The 9,012-nt window shown below is 45.8% G+C and overlaps 1 non-coding gene across 1 annotated transcript; it reads left to right on the forward strand.

Annotated features, from left to right (window-relative positions):
* Positions 1-7,868: 7,868 nt before the first annotated feature.
* LOC119946256 lies at positions 7,869-8,006 on the forward strand. Its single transcript, XR_005456362.1, has one exon. It is a non-coding gene; the product is annotated as a small nucleolar RNA SNORA7 (small nucleolar RNA).
* Positions 8,007-9,012: the final 1,006 nt, after the last annotated feature.

A 9,012-nucleotide genomic window follows, 5' to 3' on the forward strand; every position in this document is an offset into this window, starting at 1 on the left:
TGGGTGACCTCCCCATCAAACCACCCCCAATAATAATAATAATGGTACTTGTTAAGGGCTTACTATGTACCAAGCACTGTTCTAAGCAATGGTTCAGATACAAGTTCATCAGGTTGAACACAGTGCCTGTCATTCATTCATTCATTCATTCAATCGTATTTATTGAGCGCTTACTTTGTGCAGAGCATTGGACTAAGCGCTTGGGAAGTACAAGTTGGCAACATATAGAGATGGTCCCTACCCAACAACAGGCTCACAGTCTAGCTTGTTCTTACTCCTTGAAATTTCCTGAATCAGTCCCTTTCTCTCCACCCTTACAGCCGGCTGTATGGTTCACCATGGTGCATCAGCCTCCTTACTGGCCTCCCTGCCTCCAGCCTTTCCCCTCTTCATTCTTTCCTTCCCTCTGCTTCCTGGATCTCCCTCCTACTTAGACTGTGATCTCCAGGTGGGAGGGACTGAATCTGACATGATTATCTTTTCTCTACCTTTTGGAGTGCTTGGCACGAAATAAGTACTTTACAAATGATGCTATTATTAATAATAATAATAAGCATGGTAGTCAGGTGCCCTGCCCACCTCAACCTCTGGCTCTAAAAAATTGTGGGCCACTGCTTAAGCACTTTTGGGTCACCTAATCAATCTGTAGTATTTATTGAGCACTTACTGGGTGAAGAACACTACACTAAGCACATAAGTACTCCACCCCTCTTCCTGTTTCCCCCCACTCCACATTGCTTTACACTCTATTATTACTCCTTGTAATGTATTTTTGTGTCTGTCTTCCCCACTAGATTATAAGCTCCTTGATGGGAGGATTGTGTATACTAACCCCGTTGCATGCTCCCAAACACTTAGTACAGTAGGCAATCAATCAATACTATTGATCAGTTTTGCTCTCTCACTTCTCAGAACATGATCCTGGCTACCTGGAAGACTCTAAGAACCCCAGCCACCTGAGTCAATCAATCAATCCATTGCCTTTATTGATTGTTTACTTGACGCAGAGCACTGTACTAAGGGCTTGGGAAAGTACAATAGAGTTCATAGAAAAGATACCTACCCTTGAGGATCTTAGAGTTTAGCGGGGGGGAGGCAGATACTAAAATAAATGATCAGGAGGGGAAGCAGCCAAATTAAAAGACCTGAACTCACCAATTAATTCATCAATTAAATGTATTTATGGAGTACTCACTATGTGACTTATTGTACTTTCCCAAGCCCACTGTTGGGTAGGGACTGTCTCTATATGTTACCAACTTGTACTTCCTAAGTGCTTAGTACAGTGCTCTGCACACAGTAAGCGCTCAATAAATACAATTTATTGATTGATTGCAGAAATGGGATTAGAACCCAGCTACATTCTATCTCCTCCAAGAGGCCTTCCCTGCTTCCCTGCCCCCTTATTTATTGAACGCTTACACTAAATCAGACATTGGACGAGTTTACTAGACTTGGTAGACATGATCCCTGCCCTCAGGACCTTTCAATCTAACAGAAGAGAAAGATGCTACAATACATTACAGATATGGGAAGTAGCAGAGTTTAAAGATCTGTACATAAATGCTGTGGGGCTTGGGGCAAGTACCTAAAGGCTTCGTTGACACAGAAATGCCATGGCAGCTAAAGTTGGGGAATGGAGAAGAGGAGAGAGGTTAACCAGGGAAGGCCTCTTGGAGGAGATGGAATTTCTAAAGGACTTTGAAGTTGGGAAGAGAGATGGGAGAGAAAAAAGTGGGAGTGAGCTGGGAGAAGGAAAAGAAGGGCCTGGGAAGAAAGGGGTGGAGGTTGCCCTTCCCATGGGCATGTCCCGTGACCACTCCTAACAAGGTAAAGTGAGGATCCAGGATGGGAAGGTTGTCTATCTCTCCATCAACCCATAGCTCACATCCTGCCTCTGACCTGGAATATCCACCCTCCTCAAATCTGACAGACAATTAGTCTCTCCTGCTTCAAAGTCCTACAGAAGGCACAGGTCCTCCAAGAGGCCTTCCCAGACTAAGCCCCTTCTTTTCCCTTCTCCCACTCCCTTCTACATCACTCTGACTTACCCCCTTTTCTCTTCCCCCCTCCCAGCCCCACAGCACTTATATACATATCTGTAATTTATTTATTTGTTCTGATATCTGTCTCCCTCCCGCTAGACTGTAACCAATTGTGGGCAGGGAATGTGTCAGTTTATTGTTGTACTGTACTCTCCAGAGTGCTTAGTACAGTGCTCTGCACACAGTAAACACTCAGTAAATACGACTGAATGAATAAACGAATGATGGTAGGACCTGGTGACTGAGTCGACCAAGGAAGTCCTGTCGGCAGCGTCGCACTTGGGTGTCAGCTGTTGGAGATACCTGCAGAGCGGAAGCTGACCGCCCCTCCGAGCTCACGAGGCAAGGCTGTCCCTGGACCGCAGGGCGATCGGCTGCCCCTCTGAGGGTAGCCCGGGCTGGAAGCCCTGCACCAACTCTAATCTTTCCCCAGGGCTGGCACCAAAGGTACCTCTGTCCACCCAACTGCTCATCCTCTGGGGGCAGAAAGGACTTCCCAAACAGGGACTGTGTCTGACCTGATCATCTTGTAACTACCCCAGTGCTTGGCACACAATAAGCGCTAAACAAATGCTGGGGGAATAACAAAGGATTATTAACAAACAAATGATTCTAAAATGATTGAAAAGCATCACGGCCTAGTTCATTCATTCATTCAGTCAGTCAGCTGTATTTATTAAGGCTTACTGTGTGCATTCATTCAATCGGATTTATTGAGTGCTTACTGTGTGCAGAGCATTGCACTAAGCCTTGGGAAAGTACAATACAACAATAAACAGTGACTTTCCCTACCTTCAGCGAGCTCACAGTCTGGGGGAGGGAGAGGAGTAATAGGACCAATCCTTTCTTCACCATTTTCCACCACTTGCCAGCTATATGACCTTGGGTGAGTCACTTCAGTTCTCTGGGCCTCATTTCCTCAACTGTAAAATGGGGATCCAATAACCGTTCTCCCTCTTTCTTTGACTGTGAGCCCCTTGAGACCTGATGAACCCCAGCACTTAGTACAGTGTTTGGCACATAGTAAGTGCTTAACAAATTCCACAATTATTTTTATTTATCGTCATGATTCCCACAGCAAAATTGACCCTCACATGGGTCGACTCTGTCTCAGTTACTTTCTCTTCGTCTCTCACTTCTTCTGGTGCTCTAGCCAGCAGGTGAGGTTGCTTTGCCCAAGGTGGTGGGGTCCAATGCCTCTTATTCCAAACCCTCTCTCCCGCCCGGCAGGAATCTTGGAACAGCCCCCAAACTGGAGGCAACAGGCAGAGTCATTCTGGGAATAATAGTTGTGGTATTTGTTCAGAGCTAACTATGTGCCAAGCACTGGGCTAAGTGCCAAGGGAGATAGAAGATAAATCCATTGGACACAGTCCCTGTCCCACCCAGTGTTCACAGCCTCCAGGGCAGGGAGAACAGGTATTTTTAATCCTCATTTTAGTGATGAGAGAACTGAGGCCCAGAGAAGTGAAGTGACTTACCCAGGGTCATATAGCTGGCAAGTGGTGGGCCAACGATTATAACCAGGCCACCTGACGCCCAGGCCCACTAGATTGTAAACTCCTAGAAGGCAGGATCTAAACTACTCTCCCTCTCTACACTGAAAACTCATTGTGGGCAGGAGACATTTCTACCACCTCTGTTGTGTTGTACTCTCCCAAGAGTTTAGTACAGTGCTCTACACAAGTAAGCGCTCAGTAATAATAGTAATAACAATTGTGGTATTTGTTAAGTGCTTACTCTGTGCCAAACACTGTTCTAAGCGTTGGGGTGGATAGAAGGTAAACAGGTTGTCTTACATGGGGCTCACAGTCTTAATCCCCATTTTAGTGACGAGCCCACTTTTAGACTGTGAGCCCACTGTTGGGTAGGGACTGTCTCTATATGTTGCCAACTTGTACTTCCCAAGTGCTTAGTACAGTGCTCTGCACACAGTAAGTGCTCAATAAATATGATTGATTGATTGATTGAGGAAACAGAGGCAGAGAGAAGTTAAGGGACTTACCCAAGGTCAAACAGCAGACAAGTGGTAGAGCTGGGATTGGAACCCATGTCCTTTGACTCCCAAGCCCAAGCTCTTGCCACTAGGGCATACTGCTTCTATTGATTGATTTGATTGATTATTGTACTCTCCCAAGTGCACAATATAGTGTTCTGCCCGTACTATTTTCTCAACTAATACTGTATACTGACTAATACCATGGGAATAAACTGAGAAGGAGGGGGAGAGAGGTACGAGGAGAAGTATGAAAGGACTATATTGCTGTAAAACCAAGGTTAGAAAGCGTTCCGGGAGAAGTGGTCCACAGTATCAGAGGCAGCAGAGGTCAAGGGGGACTTGTAGAGAATAAAGTCCATTAAATTTGTCCAAGATGAGATCCTGGAGATGTAGGAGAGAGTGGTCTCAGTGGAGTGGAGCGGGTGGAAACCAACTATGAGTCAAGAAATGAGTTGGGAAAAAGGAGGCAGCGGACATAAAAATCTCATTGGAGGAGTTTGGATAGGAATGGGAGATGGGACATGGGCGATAACTGAAAGGTTATGAAGCAGTGTGGGCTAGTGGATAGAACATGGGCCTGGGAATCATAGGACCTTGGCAGAGACCTTGGCACAGTCTTCTAGACTGTGAGCCCACTGTTGGGTAGGGACCGTCTCTATATGTTGCCAACTTGTACTTCCAAGTGCTTAGTACAGTGCTCTGCACACAGTAAGCGCTCAATAAATACGATTGATTGATTGATAGAGAAGCAGTGTGGCTTAGGGGAAAGAGCATGGGTTTGGGAGTCAGAGGTCATGGGTTCCAATCCCCGCTCCGCCACTTGTCTGCTGTGTGACCTTGGGCAAGCCATTTAACTTCTCTGGGCCTAAGTGACCTCATCTGTAAAATGGGGATTAAGACTGTGAGCCCCAGGTGGGAAAACCTGCTTACCTTGTATCTACCTCAGTGCTTAGAACAGTGCTTGGCACATAGTAAGTGCCTAACCAATACCATAATTATTATTATTCTAATACCAGCTTCACCATTTGTCTACTGGGTGATCTTGGGTGAGTCATTTAACTTCTCTGTGCCTCAGTTTCCTCATCTGTAAAATGGGGATTAAATCCTACTGCCTCTATTTAGACTGGGAACCCCATGAGGGACAGGGACTGTGTCCAATCTGAATATTTTGTATCTACCCCAATGCTCAGTATGGTGGTTGGCACATAGTAGCGTGGCTCAGTGGAAAGAGCTCGGGTTTAGGAGTCAGAAGTCATAGGTTCTAATCCCGGCTCTGCCGCTTGTCAGCAGTGTGACTTTGGGCAAACCACTTAACTTTTCTGTGCCTCAGTTACCTCATCTGTAAAATGGGGATTAAGACTTTGAGCCCCCCGTGGGACAACCTGATCACCTTGTATCCACCCCAGAGCTTAGAACAATGCTTTGCACATAAGCGCTTAACAAATGCCATTATTATTATTATTTTTAGTAAGTGCTTAACAAATGCCTTTCAAACTAAAAGAGGAGCTAGTGGGATCCAGGGAAGACTCTTATGATAAGGAAGGCTTGAATATGTTGAAGGGAATGCATCTACCCACTCTGCTGTATTGCACTCTCCCAAGTATTTAGTACAGTGCTCTGCACACAGGAAGCACTCAACAAATATGATTGTTTGGAAGGGGCCACTGGAGTGCAAGCGATTAACGATGGTCATTGGGAAGGCAGAAGCAGCAGCAGAGAAGCAGCATGGCCTAGTGGCTAGAGCAAGGGCCCAAGAGTCAGAAGGACCTGGGTTCTAAACCTGACTCCTCCACTTCTCTGCTATGTAACCTTGGGCAAGTTACTTAGCTTCTGTGCGCCTCGGTTCCCTCATCTGTAAAATGGGATTAAGACTGTGAGCGCCACGTGAGACAGGGACTGTGTCCAATTCTTGTATTTACAAGAATACAAGAATAGCTTGTATTTACCCCTTAGGGCTTAGAACAGTGCCTGGAACATGAGTAAGTGCTTAACAAATACCACAATTATTATTATTGTTTTATTCACCTTTAGACTGTGAGCTCCTTATGGGAGTGAGAATGTGTCAGCATTATCATCATCAATGGTTTTTATTGCGCATTTACCATGTGCAGAGCACCATTCTAAATGCTTGGGAGAGTTCAGTACAAGAGTTGATAGATACATTCCCTGCCCACATCGAGCTTACAGTCTAGTGGTTAGAGACAGATATTAATATAAATAACTCATTATATATAGTTTATAGATATGTACCTAAGTACTGCATCCCATCTGATCTACCCCAGTGCTTAGATCAGGGCTTGGCACATAGTAAGAGCTTAACAAATGCCTCAATTATTGTTTTTTGGATTCTTTTTTTTAACCAAGCCCCCCAAGACTCTATTATTCTGGGGTCCTGTGACTCTAAGGCCTGATTCTGCCTTAAAGAAGGTTAACCCAGGGCACAGGAAAGAATCAATCCCTGGTATTTATCGAGTGCTTACAGTGGTCTGCACATAGTTCTGAGCACTGTACTAAGGGCTTGGGAGAGTACAAAACACAAGCTTAAAGTCTGTAGGGAAAAGGAGAGTCAAATCACCTCTTTCAATCTCCCTTTACAGTATTGCTCGTGGCTTAGAGGAAAGAGCACGGGCTTGGGAGTCAGAGGTTATGGGTTCTAATCCCGGCTTTGCCGCTAGTCAGCTGTGTGACTTTGGGCAAGTCACTTAACTTCTCTGTGCCTCAGTTATCTCGTCTGTAAAATGGGGATTAAGACTGTGAGCCCCATGTGGGACAACCTGGTTACCTTGTAATTACCCCAGTGCTTAGAACAGTGCTTGGCATATAGTAAGCACTTAACAAATACCATCATTGCTGTTATTATTCCAGATGGGTTTTACCTCAATCCCTTCTGCTGCGATGGAAGCCATTTCCCTCAGGTTTTGACTTCAGTGGAGGCGGAGGCACAAGCTGCTTCTTGTCCAGCAGTGGTCAGAAAGCTCTGAATCTCTCTGACCCTTGTCTCCCCCAGGGCAGCTGGATGGCCTGGCCTGGAGAAAAATGCCTGGTGGGAATCTCCTTCTGGGCGAGGTGACTGAAGAAGAAAAGAGGATAATTATTATTCCTATTAATGTATGCTCCCTAGTCTATTCTGTAAGCAGGGAAGGAGTCTACCAACTCTACTGTATTCTCCCAGGTCCTTAGGAGAGTGCTCTGCACACAGTAGCTCTCAATAAATACCACCGAAGATCATGATGATGATGATGATGAGAAGCAGGTGAGGGGACTCTCATTGCTTTGGCTAGATGAAGGAGAGCAGGATAGCTTTCCTGAGAGGATCTGCCTGAAGATGGTCTTCTCCTTATATGTCAGCACAGTGGCTTCCCCATGAACAGTAAAATGCAGGCTTGGGAATGTCTCTCTGCACATCTCTTGCCAACACGGGGGTTTCCCAGCATCTGTTCATATGTGGGGCAGGAAAATCCCCGCTGTTTGAGATTGATCTTATCTTTCGGAAAGTTGCTGGGAATTTGGACTCTAAAACAGGATAAAACACCACCTGCCTCCTCACACTGCCTCTCCATCCCTCCGCCCCCTCAAAACTCCTCTAAAACCCGTCCAGGTTCATCTCAACCTACCTCACCCTCCACCCCCCAAACTCTCCAGCGACTTGGTGGTATTCATATTTACCTCTGCAAATTGCATGCTCACATATTTCTGTTTGGGCTCTCATGGGTCTTTCATATGTTTTATGTTTCTATCACCATTCTACATTTATTTGTAGGGTTGCAAGTTTGTGTCTGACTTTCTCTAGTAGTAGTAGCAGCAGCAGTAGTAATAACAATAGCATCCTCTCAGGGTCACACCTGGAGAGTTTCCGGTACTCTACCAGTCACAAGTACAGGAGGGAGAGTCAAGGAGAGGCCTACGTATTCCATTCCTAGCTTGGGCAGTGGCTAGTGAGTGGAAGGCAATCTGCTACAGGTCAAAACTCACCTCGCCGGGCAGCTGTGGCACTGGAGAGAGTCGAGAGCAGAGACTCATTGACTGCGAGGAAGGAGGCAGTGGTAAACCACCTCCATATCTGTACCATGAAAACTGAATGTGCTACCAGAACAATTGCAGATGGAAGTGGGGCGTTCTGGAAGAGATGTGTCTATGGCATCGCTGTGGGTTGGATATGACTCGACAGCCTAAGACAACAACAACAAGTAACAATAGCAGTAGTAGTAATAGTTACAGAAGTGTGGCAGACCTAACATTTGGGCCTAAGTAGTAAGCCAGGCCCCCCGGCCTTCCGTGCTCACAGGAAGACCTACAAGGAACAACGAAGGAAGTCAGGCTGCTAGATAAATAACTTGGTGCTGTTCTGAGAATTGCCTTAGGAACATGCCAATCTAAGCATGAGCTCAGCCTTGCTGATAAGCTCAGCCTTGCTGATAAGTTTGCAGTCATCCGCCTGTCACCTGACTCCCTTGAAGCTCCTCACTGTATAAAATCCTCCACGGTGTGCTGAATAAACAGTCTCCTTGTCCACCTTGAGACTCGCCTGGCCTGTGTTCTTCCATTGCGGTGCCCATCTCCCCACAGCGCCGGACGCGTAGAGACAGACGGCAACACAGAAGCAGAAGTAGTAATAATAATAATAATAATAGCAACAGCAGCCCTTGTTGAGCTCCCACTTGGTGATGTGCACTGTACTAGGAACTTGAGAAGTAGAGAATAAAGAACTAACCTGTTCCCTGACTCCAAGAAGGTTTACTATCAGTGAATTGACACCCTCCCCACCAATTATATAATTATAATTATATAATAATTGGATAGCCTATGGCTGAACTTCAAGAATGTTTCATCTACAGAAGGAATAGTCTAATTAGTACTGGGGACACTCAGCTTCTGTGGTGATGGGAGGCAGAGAGGGCATGGATAATTGAAACCAACAATTCACAAGCTTCATTTTAACCAGAAATTTAGCCAGAAATTACAGGGTAA

Source organism: Tachyglossus aculeatus, chromosome 26 (assembly GCF_015852505.1).
Source record: "Tachyglossus aculeatus isolate mTacAcu1 chromosome 26, mTacAcu1.pri, whole genome shotgun sequence".
Taxonomy (NCBI): Eukaryota; Metazoa; Chordata; class Mammalia; order Monotremata; family Tachyglossidae; genus Tachyglossus; species Tachyglossus aculeatus.